We start from the raw sequence: 27632 nt of genomic DNA, 5'->3' as shown, positions 1-27632 counted from the left end.
CGCACACCCACCCGCCTGCCGCAACACCCCACTCGCAACACCAAAACACTCAACGCCCCCCCGCCTGCCGGCAAAAGCCTACAGCACCCAACAACCCAAAAAACCTCCACAAGCCTCCCACGTGCCCTGCAGCCCCACACACCCACCCGCCTGCCGCAACCACACACGCACCTGCCCCCCCGACACAACCCCCCACCCGCAACACCAAAACGCTCAACACCCCTCCGCCCGCCGCCAAAAGCCTACAGCACCCAACATGCCACGCGCAACACTCCAGAAAACCTCCACACCCCTGCCACACGGCCCGCAGCCCCTCACACCCGCCCGCCTGCCGCAACCACACCCGCACCTGTCCCCCTGCCGGACGCAACAGCAAAACGCGCAGCACCCCTCCGCCCGCCGGCAAAAGCCTACAGCACCCGGTATTCCCAGGCGGTCTCCCATCCAAGTACTAACCGGGCCCGACCCTGCTTAGCTTCCGAGATCAGACGAGATCGGGCGTTCTCAGGGTGGTATGGCCGTAGGCACCCCTCTGCCCCACAACAGCCCTCTCCACACCCACCGCCCACACCGCCCTCCCGCACTCACACACACCCCCACGCCCACAACAACGCCTCACACCACACACACACACACACAAACACACGCACAACACACGCACCTACCCACAACACACCTCACACAAAACAACACCCCACACGCAACACCCCGCAAAAAATACACACCCCTCACCACACGCACCCTGCCCTACATGCACACACACACACACACGCCTCACCCAACAACACACGCACCTCACACAACACAACACCCCACACACAACACCACTAAGTACTTACACCACACTCACGCACCGCACACGCCCTACAGCCCCACACACCCTCCCTCCTCCCGCAACAACACGCGCACCTGCCCCGACGCCTGCCACAATACCCCACTCGCAACACCACAACGCTCGCCAGACGCTCCGCCCGACGCCAAAATCATACAGCACCCAACACCCCAAAAGACCTCCACACCCCTGCTACACGCCCCGCAGCCCCGCACACCCACCCGCCTGCCGCAACACCCCACTCGCAACACCAAAACACTCAACGCCCCCCCGCCTGCCGGCAAAAGCCTACAGCACCCAACAACCCAAAAAACCTCCACAAGCCTCCCACGTGCCCTGCAGCCCCACACACCCACCCGCCTGCCGCAACCACACACGCACCTGCCCCCCCGACACAACCCCCCACCCGCAACACCAAAACGCTCAACACCCCTCCGCCCGCCGCCAAAAGCCTACAGCACCCAACATGCCACGCGCAACACTCCAGAAAACCTCCACACCCCTGCCACACGGCCCGCAGCCCCTCACACCCGCCCGCCTGCCGCAACCACACCCGCACCTGCCCCCCTGCCGGACGCAACAGCAAAACGCGCAGCACCCCTCCGCCCGCCGGCAAAAGCCTACAGCACCCGGTATTCCCAGGCGGTCTCCCATCCAAGTACTAACCGGGCCCGACCCTGCTTAGCTTCCGAGATCAGACGAGATCGGGCGTTCTCAGGGTGGTATGGCCGTAGGCACCCCTCTGCCCCACAACAGCCCTCTCCACACCCACCGCCCACACCGCCCTCCCGCACTCACACACACCCCCACGCCCACAACAACGCCTCACACCACACACACACACACACAAACACACGCACAACACACGCACCTACCCACAACACACCTCACACAAAACAACACCCCACACGCAACACCCCGCAAAAAATACACACCCCTCACCACACGCACCCTGCCCTACACGCACACACACACACACACGCCTCACCCAACAACACACGCACCTCACACAACACAACACCCCACACACAACACCACTAAGTACTTACACCACACTCACGCACCGCACACGCCCTACAGCCCCACACACCCTCCCTCCTCCCGCAACAACACGCGCACCTGCCCCGACGCCTGCCACAATACCCCACTCGCAACACCACAACGCTCGCCAGACGCTCCGCCCGACGCCAAAATCATACAGCACCCAACACCCCAAAAGACCTCCACACCCCTGCTACACGCCCCGCAGCCCCGCACACCCACCCGCCTGCCGCAACACCCCACTCGCAACACCAAAACACTCAACGCCCCCCCGCCTGCCGGCAAAAGCCTACAGCACCCAACAACCCAAAAAACCTCCACAAGCCTCCCACGTGCCCTGCAGCCCCACACACCCACCCGCCTGCCGCAACCACACACGCACCTGCCCCCCCGACACAACCCCCCACCCGCAACACCAAAACGCTCAACACCCCTCCGCCCGCCGCCAAAAGCCTACAGCACCCAACATGCCACGCGCAACACTCCAGAAAACCTCCACACCCCTGCCACACGGCCCGCAGCCCCTCACACCCGCCCGCCTGCCGCAACCACACCCGCACCTGCCCCCCTGCCGGACGCAACAGCAAAACGCGCAGCACCCCTCCGCCCGCCGGCAAAAGCCTACAGCACCCGGTATTCCCAGGCGGTCTCCCATCCAAGTACTAACCGGGCCCGGCCCTGCTTAGCTTCCGAGATCAGACGAGATCGGGCGTTCTCAGGGTGGTATGGCCGTAGGCACCCCTCTGCCCCACAACAGCCCTCTCCACACCCACCGCCCACACCGCCCTCCCGCACTCACACACACCCCCACGCCCACAACAACGCCTCACACCACACACACACACACAAACACACGCACAACACACGCACCTACCCACAACACACCTCACACAAAACAACACCCCACACGCAACACCCCGCAAAAAATACACACCCCTCACCACACGCACCCTGCCCTACACACACACACACATGCCTCACCCAACAACACACGCACCTCACACAACACAACACCCCACACACAACACCACTAAGTACTTACACCACACTCACGCACCGCACACGCCCTACAGCCCCACACACCCTCCCTCCTCCCGCAACAACACACGCACCTGCCCCGACGCCTGCCACAATACCCCACTCGCAACACCACAACGCTCGCCAGACGCTCCGCCCGACGCCAAAATCATACAGCACCCAACACCCCAAAAGACCTCCACACCCCTGCTACACGCCCCGCAGCCCCGCACACCCACCCGCCTGCCGCAACACCCCACTCGCAACACCAAAACACTCAACGCCCCCCCGCCTGCCGGCAAAAGCCTACAGCACCCAACAACCCAAAAAACCTCCACAAGCCTCCCACGTGCCCTGCAGCCCCACACACCCACCCGCCTGCCGCAACCACACGCGCACCTGCCCCCCCGACACAACCCCCCACCCGCAACACCAAAACGCTCAACACCCCTCCGCCCGCCGCCAAAAGCCTACAGCACCCAACATGCCACGCGCAACACTCCAGAAAACCTCCACACCCCTGCCACACGGCCCGCAGCCCCACACACCCGCCCGCCTGCCGCAACTACACCCGCACCTGCCCCAACACTGCCCCCCAAAATACTTACACACCACTCCCACACGCCCCGCGCCCTCCAGCCCCACACACCCACCCGCCTGCCGCAACACCCCACTCGCAACACCAAAACACTCAACACCCCCCCGCCTGCCGGCAAAAGCCTACAACAGCCCAAAAAACCTCCACAAGCCTCCCACACGCCCCGCAGCCCCACACGCCCACCCGCCTGCCGCAACCACACCCGCACCTGCCCCCCTGCCGGATGCAACAGCAAAACGCGCAGCACCCCTCCGCCCGCCGGCAAAAGCCTACAGCACCCGGTATTCCCAGGCGGTCTCCCATCCAAGTACTAACCGGGCCCGACCCTGCTTAGCTTCCGAGATCAGACGAGATCGGGCGTTCTCAGGGTGGTATGGCCGTAGGCACCCCTCTGCCCCACAACAGCCCTCTCCACACCCACCGCCCACACCGCCCTCCCGCACTCACACACACCCCCACGCCCACAACAACGCCTCACACCACACACACACACACACAAACACACGCACAACACACGCACCTACCCACAACACACCTCACACAAAACAACACCCCACACGCAACACCCCGCAAAAAATACACACCCCTCACCACACGCACCCTGCCCTACACACACACACACATGCCTCACCCAACAACACACGCACCTCACACAACACAACACCCCACACACAACACCACTAAGTACTTACACCACACTCACGCACCGCACACGCCCTACAGCCCCACACACCCTCCCTCCTCCCGCAACAACACACGCACCTGCCCCGACGCCTGCCACAATACCCCACTCGCAACACCACAACGCTCGCCAGACGCTCCGCCCGACGCCAAAATCATACAGCACCCAACACCCCAAAAGACCTCCACACCCCTGCTACACGCCCCGCAGCCCCGCACACCCACCCGCCTGCCGCAACACCCCACTCGCAACACCAAAACACTCAACGCCCCCCCGCCTGCCGGCAAAAGCCTACAGCACCCAACAACCCAAAAAACCTCCACAAGCCTCCCACGTGCCCTGCAGCCCCACACACCCACCCGCCTGCCGCAACCACACGCGCACCTGCCCCCCCGACACAACCCCCCACCCGCAACACCAAAACGCTCAACACCCCTCCGCCCGCCGCCAAAAGCCTACAGCACCCAACATGCCACGCGCAACACTCCAGAAAACCTCCACACCCCTGCCACACGGCCCGCAGCCCCACACACCCGCCCGCCTGCCGCAACTACACCCGCACCTGCCCCAACACTGCCCCCCAAAATACTTACACACCACTCCCACACGCCCCGCGCCCTCCAGCCCCACACACCCACCCGCCTGCCGCAACACCCCACTCGCAACACCAAAACACTCAACACCCCCCCGCCTGCCGGCAAAAGCCTACAACAGCCCAAAAAACCTCCACAAGCCTCCCACGTGCCCTGCAGCCCCACACACCCACCCGCCTGCCGCAACCACACCCGCACCTGCCCCCCCTGCCGGATGCAACAGCAAAACGCGCAGCACCCCTCCGCCCGCCGGCAAAAGCCTACAGCACCCGGTATTGCCAGGCGGTCTCCCATCCAAGTACTAACCGGGCCCGACCCTGCTTAGCTTCCGAGATCAGACGAGATCGGGCGTTCTCAGGGTGGTATGGCCGTAGGCACCCCTCTGCCCCACAACAGCCCTCTCCACACCCACCGCCCACATCGCCCTCCCGCACTCACACACACCCCCACGCCCACAACAACGCCTCACACCACACACACACACACACAAACACACGCACAACACACGCACCTACCCACAACACACCTCACACAAAACAACACCCCACACGCAACACCCCGCAAAAAATACACACCCCTCACCACACGCACCCTGCCCTACACGCACACACACACACACACGCCTCACCCAACAACACACGCACCTCACACAACACAACACCCCACACACAACACCACTAAGTACTTACACCACACTCACGCACCGCACACGCCCTACAGCCCCACACACCCTCCCTCCTCCCGCAACAACACGCGCACCTGCCCCGACGCCTGCCACAATACCCCACTCGCAACACCACAACGCTCGCCAGACGCTCCGCCCGACGCCAAAATCATACAGCACCCAACACCCCAAAAGACCTCCACACCCCTGCTACACGCCCCGCAGCCCCGCACACCCACCCGCCTGCCGCAACACCCCACTCGCAACACCAAAACACTCAACGCCCCCCCGCCTGCCGGCAAAAGCCTACAGCACCCAACAACCCAAAAAACCTCCACAAGCCTCCCACGTGCCCTGCAGCCCCACACACCCACCCGCCTGCCGCAACCACACACGCACCTGCCCCCCCGACACAACCCCCCACCCGCAACACCAAAACGCTCAACACCCCTCCGCCCGCCGCCAAAAGCCTACAGCACCCAACATGCCACGCGCAACACTCCAGAAAACCTCCACACCCCTGCCACACGGCCCGCAGCCCCTCACACCCGCCCGCCTGCCGCAACCACACCCGCACCTGCCCCCCTGCCGGACGCAACAGCAAAACGCGCAGCACCCCTCCGCCCGCCGGCAAAAGCCTACAGCACCCGGTATTCCCAGGCGGTCTCCCATCCAAGTACTAACCGGGCCCGACCCTGCTTAGCTTCTGAGATCAGACGAGATCGGGCGTTCTCAGGGTGGTATGGCCGTAGGCACCCCTCTGCCCCACAACAGCCCTCTCCACACCCACCGCCCACACCGCCCTCCCGCACTCACACACACCCCCACGCCCACAACAACGCCTCACACCACACACACACACACACAAACACACGCACAACACACGCACCTACCCACAACACACCTCACACAAAACAACACCCCACACGCAACACCCCGCAAAAAATACACACCCCTCACCACACGCACCCTGCCCTACACGCACACACACACACACACGCCTCACCCAACAACACACGCACCTCACACAACACAACACCCCACACACAACACCACTAAGTACTTACACCACACTCACGCACCGCACACGCCCTACAGCCCCACACACCCTCCCTCCTCCCGCAACAACACGCGCACCTGCCCCGACGCCTGCCACAATACCCCACTCGCAACACCACAACGCTCGCCAGACGCTCCGCCCGACGCCAAAATCATACAGCACCCAACACCCCAAAAGACCTCCACACCCCTGCTACACGCCCCGCAGCCCCGCACACCCACCCGCCTGCCGCAACACCCCACTCGCAACACCAAAACACTCAACGCCCCCCCGCCTGCCGGCAAAAGCCTACAGCACCCAACAACCCAAAAAACCTCCACAAGCCTCCCACGTGCCCTGCAGCCCCACACACCCACCCGCCTGCCGCAACCACACACGCACCTGCCCCCCCGACACAACCCCCCACCCGCAACACCAAAACGCTCAACACCCCTCCGCCCGCCGCCAAAAGCCTACAGCACCCAACATGCCACGCGCAACACGCCAGAAAACCTCCACACCCCTGCCACACGGCCCGCAGCCCCTCACACCCGCCCGCCTGCCGCAACCACACCCGCACCTGCCCCAACACAGCCCCCCAAAATACTTACACACCACTCCCACACGCCCCGCGCCCTCCAGCCCCACACACCCACCCGCCTGCCGCAACACCCCACTCGCAACACCAAAACACTCAACACCCCCCCGCCTGCCGGCAAAAGCCTACAACAGCCCAAAAAACCTCCACAAGCCTCCCACGCGCCCCGCAGCCCCACACGCCCACCCGCCTGCCGCAAACACACCCGCACCTGCCCCCCTGCCAGATGCAACAGCAAAACGCGCAGCACCCCTCCGCCAAAAGCCTACAGCACCCGGTATTCCCAGGCGGTCTCCCATCCAAGTACTAACCGGGCCCGGCCCTGCTTAGCTTCCGAGATCAGACGAGATCGGGCGTTCTCAGGGTGGTATGGCCGTAGGCACCCCTCTGCCCCACAACAGCCCTCTCCACACCCACCGCCCACACCGCCCTCCCGCACTCACACACACCCCCACGCCCACAACAACGCCTCACACCACACACACACACACAAACACACGCACAACACACGCACCTACCCACAACACACCTCACACAAAACAACACCCCACACGCAACACCCCGCAAAAAATACACACCCCTCACCACACGCACCCTGCCCTACACACACACACACATGCCTCACCCAACAACACACGCACCTCACACAACACAACACCCCACACACAACACCACTAAGTACTTACACCACACTCACGCACCGCACACGCCCTACAGCCCCACACACCCTCCCTCCTCCCGCAACAACACACGCACCTGCCCCGACGCCTGCCACAATACCCCACTCGCAACACCACAACGCTCGCCAGACGCTCCGCCCGACGCCAAAATCATACAGCACCCAACACCCCAAAAGACCTCCACACCCCTGCTACACGCCCCGCAGCCCCGCACACCCACCCGCCTGCCGCAACACCCCACTCGCAACACCAAAACACTCAACGCCCCCCCGCCTGCCGGCAAAAGCCTACAGCACCCAACAACCCAAAAAACCTCCACAAGCCTCCCACGTGCCCTGCAGCCCCACACACCCACCCGCCTGCCGCAACCACACGCGCACCTGCCCCCCCGACACAACCCCCCACCCGCAACACCAAAACGCTCAACACCCCTCCGCCCGCCGCCAAAAGCCTACAGCACCCAACATGCCACGCGCAACACTCCAGAAAACCTCCACACCCCTGCCACACGGCCCGCAGCCCCACACACCCGCCCGCCTGCCGCAACTACACCCGCACCTGCCCCAACACTGCCCCCCAAAATACTTACACACCACTCCCACACGCCCCGCGCCCTCCAGCCCCACACACCCACCCGCCTGCCGCAACACCCCACTCGCAACACCAAAACACTCAACACCCCCCCGCCTGCCGGCAAAAGCCTACAACAGCCCAAAAAACCTCCACAAGCCTCCCACACGCCCCGCAGCCCCACACGCCCACCCGCCTGCCGCAACCACACCCGCACCTGCCCCCCTGCCGGATGCAACAGCAAAACGCGCAGCACCCCTCCGCCCGCCGGCAAAAGCCTACAGCACCCGGTATTCCCGGGCAGTCTCCCATCCAAGTACTAACCGGGCCCGACCCTGCTTAGCTTCCGAGATCAGACGAGATCGGGCGTTCTCAGGGTGGTATGGCCGTAGGCACCCCTCTGCCCCACAACAGCCCTCTCCACACCCACCGCCCACACCGCCCTCCCGCACTCACACACACCCCCACGCCCACAACAACGCCTCACACCACACACACACACACACAAACACACGCACAACACACGCACCTACCCACAACACACCTCACACAAAACAACACCCCACACGCAACACCCCGCAAAAAATACACACCCCTCACCACACGCACCCTGCCCTACACACACACACACATGCCTCACCCAACAACACACGCACCTCACACAACACAACACCCCACACACAACACCACTAAGTACTTACACCACACTCACGCACCGCACACGCCCTACAGCCCCACACACCCTCCCTCCTCCCGCAACAACACACGCACCTGCCCCGACGCCTGCCACAATACCCCACTCGCAACACCACAACGCTCGCCAGACGCTCCGCCCGACGCCAAAATCATACAGCACCCAACACCCCAAAAGACCTCCACACCCCTGCTACACGCCCCGCAGCCCCGCACACCCACCCGCCTGCCGCAACACCCCACTCGCAACACCAAAACACTCAACGCCCCCCCGCCTGCCGGCAAAAGCCTACAGCACCCAACAACCCAAAAAACCTCCACAAGCCTCCCACGTGCCCTGCAGCCCCACACACCCACCCGCCTGCCGCAACCACACGCGCACCTGCCCCCCCGACACAACCCCCCACCCGCAACACCAAAACGCTCAACACCCCTCCGCCCGCCGCCAAAAGCCTACAGCACCCAACATGCCACGCGCAACACTCCAGAAAACCTCCACACCCCTGCCACACGGCCCGCAGCCCCACACACCCGCCCGCCTGCCGCAACTACACCCGCACCTGCCCCAACACTGCCCCCCAAAATACTTACACACCACTCCCACACGCCCCGCGCCCTCCAGCCCCACACACCCACCCGCCTGCCGCAACACCCCACTCGCAACACCAAAACACTCAACACCCCCCCGCCTGCCGGCAAAAGCCTACAACAGCCCAAAAAACCTCCACAAGCCTCCCACGTGCCCTGCAGCCCCACACACCCACCCGCCTGCCGCAACCACACCCGCACCTGCCCCCCCTGCCGGATGCAACAGCAAAACGCGCAGCACCCCTCCGCCCGCCGGCAAAAGCCTACAGCACCCGGTATTGCCAGGCGGTCTCCCATCCAAGTACTAACCGGGCCCGACCCTGCTTAGCTTCCGAGATCAGACGAGATCGGGCGTTCTCAGGGTGGTATGGCCGTAGGCACCCCTCTGCCCCACAACAGCCCTCTCCACACCCACCGCCCACATCGCCCTCCCGCACTCACACACACCCCCACGCCCACAACAACGCCTCACACCACACACACACACACACAAACACACGCACAACACACGCACCTACCCACAACACACCTCACACAAAACAACACCCCACACGCAACACCCCGCAAAAAATACACACCCCTCACCACACGCACCCTGCCCTACACGCACACACACACACACACGCCTCACCCAACAACACACGCACCTCACACAACACAACACCCCACACACAACACCACTAAGTACTTACACCACACTCACGCACCGCACACGCCCTACAGCCCCACACACCCTCCCTCCTCCCGCAACAACACGCGCACCTGCCCCGACGCCTGCCACAATACCCCACTCGCAACACCACAACGCTCGCCAGACGCTCCGCCCGACGCCAAAATCATACAGCACCCAACACCCCAAAAGACCTCCACACCCCTGCTACACGCCCCGCAGCCCCGCACACCCACCCGCCTGCCGCAACACCCCACTCGCAACACCAAAACACTCAACGCCCCCCCGCCTGCCGGCAAAAGCCTACAGCACCCAACAACCCAAAAAACCTCCACAAGCCTCCCACGTGCCCTGCAGCCCCACACACCCACCCGCCTGCCGCAACCACACACGCACCTGCCCCCCCGACACAACCCCCCACCCGCAACACCAAAACGCTCAACACCCCTCCGCCCGCCGCCAAAAGCCTACAGCACCCAACATGCCACGCGCAACACTCCAGAAAACCTCCACACCCCTGCCACACGGCCCGCAGCCCCTCACACCCGCCCGCCTGCCGCAACCACACCCGCACCTGCCCCCCTGCCGGACGCAACAGCAAAACGCGCAGCACCCCTCCGCCCGCCGGCAAAAGCCTACAGCACCCGGTATTCCCAGGCGGTCTCCCATCCAAGTACTAACCGGGCCCGACCCTGCTTAGCTTCTGAGATCAGACGAGATCGGGCGTTCTCAGGGTGGTATGGCCGTAGGCACCCCTCTGCCCCACAACAGCCCTCTCCACACCCACCGCCCACACCGCCCTCCCGCACTCACACACACCCCCACGCCCACAACAACGCCTCACACCACACACACACACACACAAACACACGCACAACACACGCACCTACCCACAACACACCTCACACAAAACAACACCCCACACGCAACACCCCGCAAAAAATACACACCCCTCACCACACGCACCCTGCCCTACACGCACACACACACACACACGCCTCACCCAACAACACACGCACCTCACACAACACAACACCCCACACACAACACCACTAAGTACTTACACCACACTCACGCACCGCACACGCCCTACAGCCCCACACACCCTCCCTCCTCCCGCAACAACACGCGCACCTGCCCCGACGCCTGCCACAATACCCCACTCGCAACACCACAACGCTCGCCAGACGCTCCGCCCGACGCCAAAATCATACAGCACCCAACACCCCAAAAGACCTCCACACCCCTGCTACACGCCCCGCAGCCCCGCACACCCACCCGCCTGCCGCAACACCCCACTCGCAACACCAAAACACTCAACGCCCCCCCGCCTGCCGGCAAAAGCCTACAGCACCCAACAACCCAAAAAACCTCCACAAGCCTCCCACGTGCCCTGCAGCCCCACACACCCACCCGCCTGCCGCAACCACACACGCACCTGCCCCCCCGACACAACCCCCCACCCGCAACACCAAAACGCTCAACACCCCTCCGCCCGCCGCCAAAAGCCTACAGCACCCAACATGCCACGCGCAACACGCCAGAAAACCTCCACACCCCTGCCACACGGCCCGCAGCCCCTCACACCCGCCCGCCTGCCGCAACCACACCCGCACCTGCCCCCCTGCCGGACGCAACAGCAAAACGCGCAGCACCCCTCCGCCCGCCGGCAAAAGCCTACAGCACCCGGTATTCCCAGGCGGTCTCCCATCCAAGTACTAACCGGGCCCGACCCTGCTTAGCTTCCGAGATCAGACGAGATCGGGCGTTCTCAGGGTGGTATGGCCGTAGGCACCCCTCTGCCCCACAACAGCCCTCTCCACACCCACCGCCCACACCGCCCTCCCGCACTCACACACACCCCCACGCCCACAACAACGCCTCACACCACACACACACACACACAAACACACGCACAACACACGCACCTACCCACAACACACCTCACACAAAACAACACCCCACACGCAACACCCCGCAAAAAATACACACCCCTCACCACACGCACCCTGCCCTACACACACACACACACACGCCTCACCCAACAACACATGCACCTCACACAACACAACACCCCACACACAACACCACTAAGTACTTACACCACACTCACGCACCGCACACGCCCTACAGCCCCACACACCCTCCCTCTTCCCGCAACAACACACGCACCTGCCCCGACGCCTGCCACAATACCCCACTCGCAACACCACAACGCTCGCCAGACGCTCCGCCCGACGCCAAAATCATACAGCACCCAACACCCCAAAAGACCTCCACACCCCTGCTACACGCCCCGCAGCCCCGCACACCCACCCGCCTGCCGCAACACCCCACTCGCAACACCAAAACACTCAACGCCCCCCCGCCTGCCGGCAAAAGCCTACAGCACCCAACAACCCAAAAAACCTCCACAAGCCTCCCACGTGCCCTGCAGCCCCACACACCCACCCGCCTGCCGCAACCACACGCGCACCTGCCCCCCCGACACAACCCCCCACCCGCAACACCAAAACGCTCAACACCCCTCCGCCCGCCGCCAAAAGCCTACAGCACCCAACATGCCACGCGCAACACTCCAGAAAACCTCCACACCCCTGCCACACGGCCCGCAGCCCCACACACCCGCCCGCCTGCCGCAACTACACCCGCACCTGCCCCAACACAGCCCCCCAAAATACTTACACACCACTCCCACACGCCCCGCGCCCTCCAGCCCCACACACCCACCCGCCTGCCGCAACACCCCACTCGCAACACCAAAACACTCAACACCCCCCCGCCTGCCGGCAAAAGCCTACAACAGCCCAAAAAACCTCCACAAGCCTCCCACGCGCCCCGCAGCCCCACACGCCCACCCGCCTGCCGCAAACACACCCGCACCTGCCCCCCTGCCGGATGCAACAGCAAAACGCGCAGCACCCCTCCGCCAAAAGCCTACAGCACCCGGTATTCCCAGGCGGTCTCCCATCCAAGTACTAACCGGGCCCGACCCTGCTTAGCTTCCGAGATCAGACGAGATCGGGCGTTCTCAGGGTGGTATGGCTGTAGGCACCCCTCTGCCCCACAACAGCCCTCTCCACACCCACCGCCCACACCGCCCTCCCGCACTCACACACACCCCCACGCCCACAACAACGCCTCACACCACACACACACACACAAACACACGCACAACACACGCACCTACCCACAACACACCTCACACAAAACAACACCCCACACGCAACACCCCGCAAAAAATACACACCCCTCACCACACGCACCCTGCCCTACACACACACACACACACACACACGCCTCACCCAACAACACACGCACCTCACACAACACAACACCCCACACACAACACCACTAAGTACTTACACCACACTCATGCACCGCACACGCCCTACAGCCCCACACACCCTCCCTCCTCCCGCAACAACACACGCACCTGCCCCGACGCCTGCCACAATACCCCACTCGCAACACCACAACGCTCGCCAGACGCTCCGCCCGACGCCAAAATCATACAGCACCCAACACCCCAAAAGACCTCCACACCCCTGCTACACGCCCCGCAGCCCCGCACACCCACCCGCCTGCCGCAACACCCCACTCGCAACACCAAAACACTCAACGCCCCCCCGCCTGCCGGCAAAAGCCTACAGCACCCAACAACCCAAAAAACCTCCACAAGCCTCCCACGTGCCCTGCAGCCCCACACACCCACCCGCCTGCCGCAACCACACGCGCACCTGCCCCCCCGACACAACCCCCCACCCGCAACACCAAAACGCTCAACACCCCTCCGCCCGCCGCCAAAAGCCTACAGCACCCAACATGCCACGCGCAACACTCCAGAAAACCTCCACACCCCTGCCACACGGCCCGCAGCCCCACACACCCGCCCGCTTGCCGCAACTACACCCGCACCTGCCCCAACACTGCCCCCCAAAATACTTACACACCACTCCCACACGCCCCGCGCCCTCCAGCCCCACACACCCACCCGCCTGCCGCAACACCCCACTCGCAACACCAAAACACTCAACGCCCCCCCGCCTGCCGGCAAAAGCCTACAACAGCCCAAAAAACCTCCACAAGCCTCCCACGCGCCCTGCAGCCCCACACACCCACCCGCCTGCCGCAACCACACCCGCACCTGCCCCCCTGCCGGATGCAACAGCAAAACGCGCAGCACCCCTCCGCCCGCCGGCAAAAGCCTACAGCACCCGGTATTCCCAGGCGGTCTCCCATCCAAGTACTAACCGGGCCCGACCCTGCTTAGCTTCCGAGATCAGACGAGATCGGGCGTTCTCAGGGTGGTATGGCCGTAGGCACCCCTCTGCCCCACAACAGCCCTCTCCACACCCACCGCCCACACCGCCCTCCTGCACTCACACACACCCCCACGCCCACAACAACGCCTCACACCACACACACACACACACAAACACACGCACAACACACGCACCTACCCACAACACACCTCACACAAAACAACACCCCACACGCAACACCCCGCAAAAAATACACACCCCTCACCACACGCACCCTGCCCTACACACACACACACACGCCTCACCCAACAACACACGCACCTCACACAACACAACACCCCACACACAACACCACTAAGTACTTACACCACACTCACGCACCGCACACGCCCTACAGCCCCACACACCCTCCCTCCTCCCGCAACAACACGCGCACCTGCCCCGACGCCTGCCACAATACCCCACTCGCAACACCACAACGCTCGCCAGACGCTCCGCCCGACGCCAAAATCATACAGCACCCAACACCCCAAAAGACCTCCACACCCCTGCTACATGCCCCGCAGCCCCGCACACCCACCCGCCTGCCGCAACACCCCACTCGCAACACCAAAACACTCAACGCCCCCCCGCCTGCCGGCAAAAGCCTACAGCACCCAACAACCCAAAAAACCTCCACAAGCCTCCCACGTGCCCTGCAGCCCCACACACCCACCCGCCTGCCGCAACCACACACGCACCTGCCCCCCCGACACAACCCCCCACCCGCAACACCAAAACGCTCAACACCCCTCCGCCCGCCGCCAAAAGCCTACAGCACCCAACATGCCACGCGCAACACTCCAGAAAACCTCCACACCCCTGCCACACGGCCCGCAGCCCCTCACACCCGCCCGCCTGCCGCAACCACACCCGCACCTGCCCCCCTGCCGGACGCAACAGCAAAACGCGCAGCACCCCTCCGCCCGCCGGCAAAAGCCTACAGCACCCGGTATTCTCAGGCGGTCTCCCATCCAAGTACTAACCGGGCCCGACCCTGCTTAGCTTCCGAGATCAGACGAGATCAGGCGTTCTCAGGGTGGTATGGCCGTAGGCACCCCTCTGCCCCACAACAGCCCTCTCCACACCCACCGCCCACACCGCCCTCCCGCACTCACACACACCCCCATGCCCACAACAACGCCTCACACCACACACACACACAAACACACGCACAACACACGCACCTACCCACAACACACCTCACACAAAACAACACCCCACACGCAACACCCCGCAAAAAATACACACCCCTCACCACACGCACCCTGCCCTACACACACACACACACACACACGCCTCACCCAACAACACACGCACCTCACACAACACAACACCCCACACACAACACCACTAAGTACTTACACCACACTCACGCACCGCACACGCCCTACAGCCCCACACAACCTCCCTCCTCCCGCAACAACACACGCACCTGCCCCGACGCCTGCCACAATACCCCACTCGCAACACCACAACGCTCGCCAGACGCTCCGCCCGACGCCAAAATCATACAGCACCCAACACCCCAAAAGACCTCCACACCCCTGCTACACGCCCCGCAGCCCCGCACACCCACCCGCCTGCCGCAACACCCCACTCGCAACACCAAAACACTCAACGCCCCCCCGCCTGCCGGCAAAAGCCTACAGCACCCAACAACCCAAAAAACCTCCACAAGCCTCCCACGTGCCCTGCAGCCCCACACACCCACCCGCCTGCCGCAACCACACGCGCACCTGCCCCCCCGACACAACCCCCCACCCGCAACACCAAAACGCTCAACACCCCTCCGCCCGCCGCCAAAAGCCTACAGCACCCAACATGCCACGCGCAACACTCCAGAAAACCTCCACACCCCTGCCACACGGCCCGCAGCCCCACACACCCGCCCGCTTGCCGCAACTACACCCGCACCTGCCCCAACACAGCCCCCCAAAATACTTACACACCACTCCCACACGCCCCGCGCCCTCCAGCCCCACACACCCACCCGCCTGCCGCAACACCCCACTCGCAACACCAAAACACTCAACGCCCCCCCGCCTGCCGGCAAAAGCCTACAACAGCCCAAAAAACCTCCACAAGCCTCCCACGCGCCCTGCAGCCCCACACACCCACCCGCCTGCCGCAACCACACCCGCACCTGCCCCCCTGCCGGATGCAACAGCAAAACGCGCAGCACCCCTCCGCCCGCCGGCAAAAGCCTACAGCACCCGGTATTCCCAGGCGGTCTCCCATCCAAGTACTAACCGGGCCCGACCCTGCTTAGCTTCCGAGATCAGACGAGATCGGGCGTTCTCAGGGTGGTATGGCCGTAGGCACCCCTCTGCCCCACAACAGCCCTCTCCACACCCACCGCCCACACCGCCCTCCCGCACTCACACACACCCCCACGCCCACAACAACGCCTCACACCACACACACACACACACAAACACACGCACAACACACGCACCTACCCACAACACACCTCACACAAAACAACACCCCACACGCAACACCCCGCAAAAAATACACACCCCTCACCACACGCACCCTGCCCTACACACACACACACACGCCTCACCCAACAACACACGCACCTCACACAACACAACACCCCACACACAACACCACTAAGTACTTACACCACACTCACGCACCGCACACGCCCTACAGCCCCACACACCCTACCTCCTCCCGCAACAACACACGCACCTGCCCCGACGCCTGCCACAATACCCCACTCGCAACACCACAACGCTCGCCAGACGCTCCGCCCGACGCCAAAATCATACAGCACCCAACACCCCAAAAGACCTCCACACCCCTGCTACACGCCCCGCAGCCCCGCACACCCACCCGCCTGCCGCAACACCCCACTCGCAACACCAAAACACTCAACGCCCCCCCACCTGCCGGCAAAAGCCTACAGCACCCAACAACCCAAAAAACCTCCACAAGCCTCCCACGTGCCCTGCAGCCCCACACACCCACTCGCCTGCCGCAACCACACGCGCACCTGCCCCCCCGACACAACCCCCCACCCGCAACACCAAAACGCTCAACACCCCTCCGCCCGCTGCCAAAAGCCTACAGCACCCAACATGCCACGCGCAACACTCCAGAAAACCTCCACACCCCTGCCACACGGCCCGCAGCCCCACACACCCGCCCGCCTGCCGCAACCACACCCGCACCTGCCCCCCTGCCGGACGCAACAGCAAAACGCGCAGCACCCCTCCGCCCGCCGGCAAAAGCCTACAGCACCCGGTATTCCCAGGCGGTCTCCCATCCAAGTACTAACCGGGCCCGACCCTGCTTAGCTTCCGAGATCAGACGAGATCGGGCGTTCTCAGGGTGGTATGGCCGTAGGCACCCCTCTGCCCCACAACAGCCCTCTCCACACCCACCGCCCACATCGCCCTCCCGCACTCACACACACCCCCACGCCCACAACAACGCCTCACACCACACACACACACACACAAACACACGCACAACACACGCACCTACCCACAACACACCTCACACAAAACAACACCCCACACGCAACACCCCGCAAAAAATACACACCCCTCACCACACGCACCCTGCCCTACACGCACACACACACACACACGCCTCACCCAACAACACACGCACCTCACACAACACAACACCCCACACACAACACCACTAAGTACTTACACCACACTCACGCACCGCACACGCCCTACAGCCCCACACACCCTCCCTCCTCCCGCAACAACACGCGCACCTGCCCCGACGCCTGCCACAATACCCCACTCGCAACACCACAACGCTCGCCAGACGCTCCGCCCGACGCCAAAATCATACAGCACCCAACACCCCAAAAGACCTCCACACCCCTGCTACACGCCCCGCAGCCCCGCACACCCACCCGCCTGCCGCAACACCCCACTCGCAACACCAAAACACTCAACGCCCCCCCGCCTGCCGGCAAAAGCCTACAGCACCCAACAACCCAAAAAACCTCCACAAGCCTCCCACGTGCCCTGCAGCCCCACACACCCACCCGCCTGCCGCAACCACACACGCACCTGCCCCCCCGACACAACCCCCCACCCGCAACACCAAAACGCTCAACACCCCTCCGCCCGCCGCCAAAAGCCTACAGCACCCAACATGCCACGCGCAACACTCCAGAAAACCTCCACACCCCTGCCACACGGCCCGCAGCCCCTCACACCCGCCCGCCTGCCGCAACCACACCCGCACCTGCCCCCCTGCCGGACGCAACAGCAAAACGCGCAGCACCCCTCCGCCCGCCGGCAAAAGCCTACAGCACCCGGTATTCCCAGGCGGTCTCCCATCCAAGTACTAACCGGGCCCGACCCTGCTTAGCTTCCGAGATCAGACGAGATCGGGCGTTCTCAGGGTGGTATGGCCGTAGGCACCCCTCTGCCCCACAACAGCCCTCTCCACACCCACCGCCCACACCGCCCTCCCGCACTCACACACACCCCCACGCCCACAACAACGCCTCACACCACACACACACACACACAAACACACGCACAACACACGCACCTACCCACAACACACCTCACACAAAACAACACCCCACACGCAACACCCCGCAAAAAATACACACCCCTCACCACACGCACCCTGCCCTACACGCACACACACACACACACGCCTCACCCAACAACACACGCACCTCACACAACACAACACCCCACACACAACACCACTAAGTACTTACACCACACTCACGCACCGCACACGCCCTACAGCCCCACACACCCTCCCTCCTCCCGCAACAACACGCGCACCTGCCCCGACGCCTGCCACAATACCCCACTCGCAACACCACAACGCTCGCCAGACGCTCCGCCCGACGCCAAAATCATACAGCACCCAACACCCCAAAAGACCTCCACACCCCTGCTACACGCCCCGCAGCCCCGCACACCCACCCGCCTGCCGCAACACCCCACTCGCAACACCAAAACACTCAACGCCCCCCCGCCTGCCGGCAAAAGCCTACAGCACCCAACAACCCAAAAAACCTCCACAAGCCTCCCACGTGCCCTGCAGCCCCACACACCCACCCGCCTGCCGCAACCACACACGCACCTGCCCCCCCGACACAACCCCCCACCCGCAACACCAAAACGCTCAACACCCCTCCGCCCGCCGCCAAAAGCCTACAGCACCCAACATGCCACGCGCAACACGCCAGAAAACCTCCACACCCCTGCCACACGGCCCGCAGCCCCTCACACCCGCCCGCCTGCCGCAACCACACCCGCACCTGCCCCCCTGCCGGACGCAACAGCAAAACGCGCAGCACCCCTCCGCCCGCCGGCAAAAGCCTACAGCACCCGGTATTCCCAGGCGGTTTCCCATCCAAGTACTAACCGGGCCCGACCCTGCTTAGCTTCCGAGATCAGACAAGATCGGGCGTTCTCAGGGTGGTATGGCCGTAGGCACCCCTCTGCCCCACAACAGCCCTCTCCACACCCACCGCCCACACCGCCCTCCCGCACTCACACACACCCCCACGCCCACAACAACGCCTCACACCACACACACACACACACAAACACACGCACAACACACGCACCTACCCACAACACACCTCACACAAAACAACACCCCACACGCAACACCCCGCAAAAAATACACACCCCTCACCACACGCACCCTGCCCTACACACACACACACACACGCCTCACCCAACAACACATGCACCTCACACAACACAACACCCCACACACAACACCACTAAGTACTTACACCACACTCACGCACCGCACACGCCCTACAGCCCCACACACCCTCCCTCTTCCCGCAACAACACACGCACCTGCCCCGACGCCTGCCACAATACCCCACTCGCAACACCACAACGCTCGCCAGACGCTCCGCCCGACGCCAAAATCATACAGCACCCAACACCCCAAAAGACCTCCACACCCCTGCTACACGCCCCGCAGCCCCGCACACCCACCCGCCTGCCGCAACACCCCACTCGCAACACCAAAACACTCAACGCCCCCCCGCCTGCCGGCAAAAGCCTACAGCACCCAACAACCCAAAAAACCTCCACAAGCCTCCCACGTGCCCTGCAGCCCCACACACCCACCCGCCTGCCGCAACCACACGCGCACCTGCCCCCCCGACACAACCCCCCACCCGCAACACCAAAACGCTCAACACCCCTCCGCCCGCCGCCAAAAGCCTACAGCACCCAACATGCCACGCGCAACACTCCAGAAAACCTCCACACCCCTGCCACACGGCCCGCAGCCCCACACACCCGCCCGCCTGCCGCAACTACACCCGCACCTGCCCCAACACAGCCCCCCAAAATACTTACACACCACTCCCACACGCCCCGCGCCCTCCAGCCCCACACACCCACCCGCCTGCCGCAACACCCCACTCGCAACACCAAAACACTCAACACCCCCCCGCCTGCCGGCAAAAGCCTACAACAGCCCAAAAAACCTCCACAAGCCTCCCACGCGCCCCGCAGCCCCACACGCCCACCCGCCTGCCGCAAACACACCCGCACCTGCCCCCCTGCCGGATGCAACAGCAAAACGCGCAGCACCCCTCCGCCAAAAGCCTACAGCACCCGGTATTCCCAGGCGGTCTCCCATCCAAGTACTAACCGGGCCCGACCCTGCTTAGCTTCCGAGATCAGACGAGATCGGGCATTCTCAGGGTGGTATGGCTGTAGGCACCCCTCTGCCCCACAACAGCCCTCTCCACACCCACCGCCCACACCGCCCTCCCGCACTCACACACACCCCCACGCCCACAACAACGCCTCACACCACACACACACACACAAACACACGCACAACACACGCACCTACCCACAACACACCTCACACAAAACAACACCCCACACGCAACACCCCGCAAAAAATACACACCCCTCACCACACGCACCCTGCCCTACACACACACACACACACACACACGCCTCACCCAACAACACACGCACCTCACACAACACAACACCCCACACACAACACCACTAAGTACTTACACCACACTCATGCACCGCACACGCCCTACAGCCCCACACACCCTCCCTCCTCCCGCAACAACACACGCACCTGCCCCGACGCCTGCCACAATACCCCACTCGCAACACCACAACGCTCGCCAGACGCTCCGCCCGACGCCAAAATCATACAGCACCCAACACCCCAAAAGACCTCCACACCCCTGCTACACGCCCCGCAGCCCCGCACACCCACCCGCCTGCCGCAACACCCCACTCGCAACACCAAAACACTCAACGCCCCCCCGCCTGCCGGCAAAAGCCTACAGCACCCAACAACCCAAAAAACCTCCACAAGCCTCCCACGTGCCCTGCAGCCCCACACACCCACCCGCCTGCCGCAACCACACGCGCACCTGCCCCCCCGACACAACCCCCCACCCGCAACACCAAAACGCTCAACACCCCTCCGCCCGCCGCCAAAAGCCTACAGCACCCAACATGCCACGCGCAACACTCCAGAAAACCTCCACACCCCTGCCACACGGCCCGCAGCCCCACACACCCGCCCGCTTGCCGCAACTACACCCGCACCTGCCCCAACACAGCCCCCCAAAATACTTACACACCACTCCCACACGCCCCGCGCCCTCCAGCCCCACACACCCACCCGCCTGCCGCAACACCCCACTCGCAACACCAAAACACTCAACGCCCCCCCGCCTGCCGGCAAAAGCCTACAACAGCCCAAAAAACCTCCACAAGCCTCCCACGCGCCCTGCAGCCCCACACACCCACCCGCCTGCCGCAACCACACCCGCACCTGCCCCCCTGCCGGATGCAACAGCAAAACGCGCAGCACCCCTCCGCCCGCCGGCAAAAGCCTACAGCACCCGGTATTCCCAGGCGGTCTCCCATCCAAGTACTAACCGGGCCCGACCCTGCTTAGCTTCCGAGATCAGACGAGATCGGGCGTTCTCAGGGTGGTATGGCCGTAGGCACCCCTCTGCCCCACAACAGCCCTCTCCACACCCACCGCCCACACCGCCCTCCTGCACTCACACACACCCCCACGCCCACAACAACGCCTCACACCACACACACACACACACAAACACACGCACAACACACGCACCTACCCACAACACACCTCACACAAAACAACACCCCACACGCAACACCCCGCAAAAAATACACACCCCTCACCACACGCACCCTGCCCTACACACACACACACACGCCTCACCCAACAACACACGCACCTCACACAACACAACACCCCACACACAACACCACTAAGTACTTACACCACACTCACGCACCGCACACGCCCTACAGCCCCACACACCCTCCCTCCTCCCGCAACAACACGCGCACCTGCCCCGACGCCTGCCACAATACCCCACTCGCAACACCACAACGCTCGCCAGACGCTCCGCCCGACGCCAAAATCATACAGCACCCAACACCCCAAAAGACCTCCACACCCCTGCTACATGCCCCGCAGCCCCGCACACCCACCCGCCTGCCGCAACACCCCACTCGCAACACCAAAACACTCAACGCCCCCCCGCCTGCCGGCAAAAGCCTACAGCACCCAACAACCCAAAAAACCTCCACAAGCCTCCCACGTGCCCTGCAGCCCCACACACCCACCCGCCTGCCGCAACCACACACGCACCTGCCCCCCCGACACAACCCCCCACCCGCAACACCAAAACGCTCAACACCCCTCCGCCCGCCGCCAAAAGCCTACAGCACCCAACATGCCACGCGCAACACTCCAGAAAACCTCCACACCCCTGCCACACGGCCCGCAGCCCCTCACACCCGCCCGCCTGCCGCAACCACACCCGCACCTGCCCCCCTGCCGGACGCAACAGCAAAACGCGCAGCACCCCTCCGCCCGCCGGCAAAAGCCTACAGCACCCGGTATTCTCAGGCGGTCTCCCATCCAAGTACTAACCGGGCCCGACCCTGCTTAGCTTCCGAGATCAGACGAGATCGGGCGTTCTCAGGGTGGTATGGCCGTAGGCACCCCTCTGCCCCACAACAGCCCTCTCCACACCCACCGCCCACACCGCCCTCCCGCACTCACACACACCCCCATGCCCACAACAACGCCTCACACCACACACACACACAAACACACGCACAACACACGCACCTACCCACAACACACCTCACACAAAACAACACCCCACACGCAACACCCCGCAAAAAATACACACCCCTCACCACACGCACCCTGCCCTACACACACACACACACACACACGCCTCACCCAACAACACACGCACCTCACACAACACAACACCCCACACACAACACCACTAAGTACTTACACCACACTCACGCACCGCACACGCCCTACAGCCCCACACAACCTCCCTCCTCCCGCAACAACACGCGCACCTGCCCCGACGCCTGCCACAATACCCCACTCGCAACACCACAACGCTCGCCAGACGCTCCGCCCGACGCCAAAATCATACAGCACCCAACACCCCAAAAGACCTCCACACCCCTGCTACACGCCCCGCAGCCCCGCACACCCACCCGCCTGCCGCAACACCCCACTCGCAACACCAAAACACTCAACGCCCCCCCGCCTGCCGGCAAAAGCCTACAGCACCCAACAACCCAAAAAACCTCCACAAGCCTCCCACGTGCCCTGCAGCCCCACACACCCACCCGCCTGCCGCAACCACACGCGCACCTGCCCCCCCGACACAACCCCCCACCCGCAACACCAAAACGCTCAACACCCCTCCGCCCGCCGCCAAAAGCCTACAGCACCCAACATGCCACGCGCAACACTCCAGAAAACCTCCACACCCCTGCCACACGGCCCGCAGCCCCACACACCCGCCCGCTTGCCGCAACTACACCCGCACCTGCCCCAACACAGCCCCCCAAAATACTTACACACCACTCCCACACGCCCCGCGCCCTCCAGCCCCACACACCCACCCGCCTGCCGCAACACCCCACTCGCAACACCAAAACACTCAACGCCCCCCCGCCTGCCGGCAAAAGCCTACAACAGCCCAAAAAACCTCCACAAGCCTCCCACGCGCCCTGCAGCCCCACACACCCACCCGCCTGCCGCAACCACACCCGCACCTGCCCCCCTGCCGGATGCAACAGCAAAACGCGCAGCACCCCTCCGCCCGCCGGCAAAAGCCTACAGCACCCGGTATTCCCAGGCGGTCTCCCATCCAAGTACTAACCGGGCCCGACCCTGCTTAGCTTCCGAGATCAGACGAGATCAGGCGTTCTCAGGGTGGTATGGCTGTAGGCACCCCTCTGCCCCACAACAGCCCTCTCCACACCCACCGCCCACACCGCCCTCCCGCACTCACACACACCCCCACGCCCACAACAACGCCTCACACCACACACACACACACACAAACACACGCACAACACACGCACCTACCCACAACACACCTCACACAAAACAACACCCCACACGCAACACCCCGCAAAAAATACACACCCCTCACCACACGCACCCTGCCCTACACACACACACACACACACACGCCTCACCCAACAACACACGCACCTCACACAACACAACACCCCACACACAACACCACTAAGTACTTACACCACACTCACGCACCGCACACGCCCTACAGCCCCACACAACCTCCCTCCTCCCGCAACAACACGCGCACCTGCCCCGACGCCTGCCACAATACCCCACTCGCAACACCACAACGCTCGCCAGACGCTCCGCCCGACGCCAAAATCATACAGCACCCAACACCCCAAAAGACCTCCACACCCCTGCTACACGCCCCGCAGCCCCGCACACCCACCCGCCTGCCGCAACACCCCACTCGCAACACCAAAACACTCAACGCCCCCCCGCCTGCCGGCAAAAGCCTACAGCACCCAACAACCCAAAAAACCTCCACAAGCCTCCCACGTGCCCTGCAGCCCCACACACCCACCCGCCTGCCGCAACCACACGCGCACCTGCCCCCCCGACACAACCCCCCACCCGCAACACCAAAACGCTCAACACCCCTCCGCCCGCCGCCAAAAGCCTACAGCACCCAACATGCCACGCGCAACACTCCAGAAAACCTCCACACCCCTGCCACACGGCCCGCAGCCCCACACACCCGCCCGCTTGCCGCAACTACACCCGCACCTGCCCCAACACAGCCCCCCAAAATACTTACACACCACTCCCACACGCCCCGCGCCCTCCAGCCCCACACACCCACCCGCCTGCCGCAACACCCCACTCGCAACACCAAAACACTCAACGCCCCCCCGCCTGCCGGCAAAAGCCTACAACAGCCCAAAAAACCTCCACAAGCCTCCCACGCGCCCTGCAGCCCCACACACCCACCCGCCTGCCGCAACCACACCCGCACCTGCCCCCCTGCCGGATGCAACAGCAAAACGCGCAGCACCCCTCCGCCCGCCGGCAAAAGCCTACAGCACCCGGTATTCCCAGGCGGTCTCCCATCCAAGTACTAACCGGGCCCGACCCTGCTTAGCTTCCGAGATCAGACGAGATCGGGCGTTCTCAGGGTGGTATGGCCGTAGGCACCCCTCTGCCCCACAACAGCCCTCTCCACACCCACCGCCCACACCGCCCTCCCGCACTCACACACACCCCCACGCCCACAACAACGCCTCACACCACACACACACACACACAAACACACGCACAACACACGCACCTACCCACAACACACCTCACACAAAACAACACCCCACACGCAACACCCCGCAAAAAATACACACCCCTCACCACACGCACCCTGCCCTACACACACACACACACGCCTCACCCAACAACACACGCACCTCACACAACACAACACCCCACACACAACACCACTAAGTACTTACACCACACTCACGCACCGCACACGCCCTACAGCCCCACACACCCTCCCTCCTCCCGCAACAACACGCGCACCTGCCCCGACGCCTGCCACAATACCCCACTCGCAACACCACAACGCTCGCCAGACGCTCCGCCCGACGCCAAAATCATACAGCACCCAACACCCCAAAAGACCTCCACACCCCTGCTACATGCCCCGCAGCCCCGCACACCCACCCGCCTGCCGCAACACCCCACTCGCAACACCAAAACACTCAACGCCCCCCCGCCTGCCGGCAAAAGCCTACAGCACCCAACAACCCAAAAAACCTCCACAAGCCTCCCACGTGCCCTGCAGCCCCACACACCCACCCGCCTGCCGCAACCACACACGCACCTGCCCCCCCGACACAACCCCCCACCCGCAACACCAAAACGCTCAACACCCCTCCGCCCGCCGCCAAAAGCCTACAGCACCCAACATGCCACGCGCAACACTCCAGAAAACCTCCACACCCCTGCCACACGGCCCGCAGCCCCTCACACCCGCCCGCCTGCCGCAACCACACCCGCACCTGCCCCCCTGCCGGATGCAACAGCAAAACGCGCAGCACCCCTCCGCCTGCCGGCAAAAGCCTACAGCACCCGGTATTCCCAGGCGGTCTCCCATCCAAGTACTAACCGGGCCCGACCCTGCTTAGCTTCCGAGATCAGACGAGATCGGGCGTTCTCAGGGTGGTATGGCCGTAGGCACCCCTCTGCCCCACAACAGCCCTCTCCACACCCACCGCCCACACCGCCCTCCCGCACTCACACACACCCCCACGCCCACAACAACGCCTCACACCACACACACACACACAAACACAGGCACAACACACGCACCTACCCACAACACACTTCACACAAAACAACACCCCACACGCAACACCCCGCAAAAAATACACACCCCTCACCACACGCACCCTGCCCTACACACACACACACACACACACGCCTCACCCAACAACACACGCACCTCACACAACACAACACCCCACACACAACACCACTAAGTACTTACACCACACTCACGCACCGCACACGCCCTACAGCCCCACACACCCTCCCTCCTCCCGCAACAACACACGCACCTGCCCCGACGCCTGCCACAATACCCCACTCGCAACACCACAACGCTCGCCAGACGCTCCGCCCGACGCCAAAATCATACAGCACCCAACACCCCAAA

The 27632-nt window shown here is 63.7% G+C and overlaps 24 non-coding genes across 24 annotated transcripts; all 24 read right to left on the bottom strand.

The window, feature by feature from the left end:
- Positions 1–407: 407 nt before the first annotated feature.
- LOC141745561 (5S ribosomal RNA) lies at positions 408–526 on the bottom strand. The gene has a single exon (XR_012587837.1). It is a non-coding gene; the product is annotated as a 5S ribosomal RNA (ribosomal RNA).
- Positions 527–1449: 923 nt separating this feature from the next.
- LOC141745560 (5S ribosomal RNA) lies at positions 1450–1568 on the bottom strand. The gene has a single exon (XR_012587836.1). It is a non-coding gene; the product is annotated as a 5S ribosomal RNA (ribosomal RNA).
- A 923-nt stretch (positions 1569–2491) lies between these two features.
- LOC141745600 (5S ribosomal RNA) lies at positions 2492–2610 on the bottom strand. The gene has a single exon (XR_012587874.1). It is a non-coding gene; the product is annotated as a 5S ribosomal RNA (ribosomal RNA).
- A 1144-nt stretch (positions 2611–3754) lies between these two features.
- LOC141745559 (5S ribosomal RNA) lies at positions 3755–3873 on the bottom strand. Its single transcript, XR_012587835.1, has one exon. It is a non-coding gene; the product is annotated as a 5S ribosomal RNA (ribosomal RNA).
- A 1147-nt stretch (positions 3874–5020) lies between these two features.
- On the bottom strand, positions 5021–5139 carry LOC141745759 (5S ribosomal RNA). The gene has a single exon (XR_012588029.1). It is a non-coding gene; the product is annotated as a 5S ribosomal RNA (ribosomal RNA).
- Positions 5140–6062: 923 nt separating this feature from the next.
- Positions 6063–6181, bottom strand: LOC141745713 (5S ribosomal RNA). The gene has a single exon (XR_012587984.1). It is a non-coding gene; the product is annotated as a 5S ribosomal RNA (ribosomal RNA).
- Positions 6182–7326: 1145 nt separating this feature from the next.
- Positions 7327–7445, bottom strand: LOC141745599 (5S ribosomal RNA). Its single transcript, XR_012587873.1, has one exon. It is a non-coding gene; the product is annotated as a 5S ribosomal RNA (ribosomal RNA).
- A 1144-nt stretch (positions 7446–8589) lies between these two features.
- LOC141745715 (5S ribosomal RNA) lies at positions 8590–8708 on the bottom strand. The gene has a single exon (XR_012587986.1). It is a non-coding gene; the product is annotated as a 5S ribosomal RNA (ribosomal RNA).
- Positions 8709–9855: 1147 nt separating this feature from the next.
- On the bottom strand, positions 9856–9974 carry LOC141745758 (5S ribosomal RNA). The gene has a single exon (XR_012588028.1). It is a non-coding gene; the product is annotated as a 5S ribosomal RNA (ribosomal RNA).
- Positions 9975–10897: 923 nt separating this feature from the next.
- On the bottom strand, positions 10898–11016 carry LOC141745712 (5S ribosomal RNA). The gene has a single exon (XR_012587983.1). It is a non-coding gene; the product is annotated as a 5S ribosomal RNA (ribosomal RNA).
- Positions 11017–11939: 923 nt separating this feature from the next.
- On the bottom strand, positions 11940–12058 carry LOC141745558 (5S ribosomal RNA). Its single transcript, XR_012587834.1, has one exon. It is a non-coding gene; the product is annotated as a 5S ribosomal RNA (ribosomal RNA).
- A 1141-nt stretch (positions 12059–13199) lies between these two features.
- On the bottom strand, positions 13200–13318 carry LOC141745587 (5S ribosomal RNA). The gene has a single exon (XR_012587861.1). It is a non-coding gene; the product is annotated as a 5S ribosomal RNA (ribosomal RNA).
- A 1152-nt stretch (positions 13319–14470) lies between these two features.
- LOC141745556 (5S ribosomal RNA) lies at positions 14471–14589 on the bottom strand. The gene has a single exon (XR_012587833.1). It is a non-coding gene; the product is annotated as a 5S ribosomal RNA (ribosomal RNA).
- Positions 14590–15506: 917 nt separating this feature from the next.
- LOC141745672 (5S ribosomal RNA) lies at positions 15507–15625 on the bottom strand. Its single transcript, XR_012587943.1, has one exon. It is a non-coding gene; the product is annotated as a 5S ribosomal RNA (ribosomal RNA).
- A 1148-nt stretch (positions 15626–16773) lies between these two features.
- LOC141745555 (5S ribosomal RNA) lies at positions 16774–16892 on the bottom strand. Its single transcript, XR_012587832.1, has one exon. It is a non-coding gene; the product is annotated as a 5S ribosomal RNA (ribosomal RNA).
- Positions 16893–17809: 917 nt separating this feature from the next.
- Positions 17810–17928, bottom strand: LOC141745554 (5S ribosomal RNA). The gene has a single exon (XR_012587831.1). It is a non-coding gene; the product is annotated as a 5S ribosomal RNA (ribosomal RNA).
- Positions 17929–18851: 923 nt separating this feature from the next.
- LOC141745553 (5S ribosomal RNA) lies at positions 18852–18970 on the bottom strand. Its single transcript, XR_012587830.1, has one exon. It is a non-coding gene; the product is annotated as a 5S ribosomal RNA (ribosomal RNA).
- A 923-nt stretch (positions 18971–19893) lies between these two features.
- On the bottom strand, positions 19894–20012 carry LOC141745753 (5S ribosomal RNA). The gene has a single exon (XR_012588023.1). It is a non-coding gene; the product is annotated as a 5S ribosomal RNA (ribosomal RNA).
- A 1141-nt stretch (positions 20013–21153) lies between these two features.
- Positions 21154–21272, bottom strand: LOC141745651 (5S ribosomal RNA). The gene has a single exon (XR_012587923.1). It is a non-coding gene; the product is annotated as a 5S ribosomal RNA (ribosomal RNA).
- Positions 21273–22424: 1152 nt separating this feature from the next.
- LOC141745552 (5S ribosomal RNA) lies at positions 22425–22543 on the bottom strand. The gene has a single exon (XR_012587829.1). It is a non-coding gene; the product is annotated as a 5S ribosomal RNA (ribosomal RNA).
- A 917-nt stretch (positions 22544–23460) lies between these two features.
- LOC141745598 (5S ribosomal RNA) lies at positions 23461–23579 on the bottom strand. Its single transcript, XR_012587872.1, has one exon. It is a non-coding gene; the product is annotated as a 5S ribosomal RNA (ribosomal RNA).
- Positions 23580–24727: 1148 nt separating this feature from the next.
- Positions 24728–24846, bottom strand: LOC141745664 (5S ribosomal RNA). The gene has a single exon (XR_012587935.1). It is a non-coding gene; the product is annotated as a 5S ribosomal RNA (ribosomal RNA).
- A 1152-nt stretch (positions 24847–25998) lies between these two features.
- On the bottom strand, positions 25999–26117 carry LOC141745551 (5S ribosomal RNA). The gene has a single exon (XR_012587828.1). It is a non-coding gene; the product is annotated as a 5S ribosomal RNA (ribosomal RNA).
- A 917-nt stretch (positions 26118–27034) lies between these two features.
- LOC141745549 (5S ribosomal RNA) lies at positions 27035–27153 on the bottom strand. The gene has a single exon (XR_012587826.1). It is a non-coding gene; the product is annotated as a 5S ribosomal RNA (ribosomal RNA).
- Positions 27154–27632: the final 479 nt, after the last annotated feature.

This window comes from Larus michahellis, chromosome 6 (assembly GCF_964199755.1).
Source record: "Larus michahellis chromosome 6, bLarMic1.1, whole genome shotgun sequence".
Taxonomy (NCBI): Eukaryota; Metazoa; Chordata; class Aves; order Charadriiformes; family Laridae; genus Larus; species Larus michahellis.
Note: the sequence above shows the minus strand (reverse complement) of the source record. Positions and strands in the feature narration are given on the sequence as shown.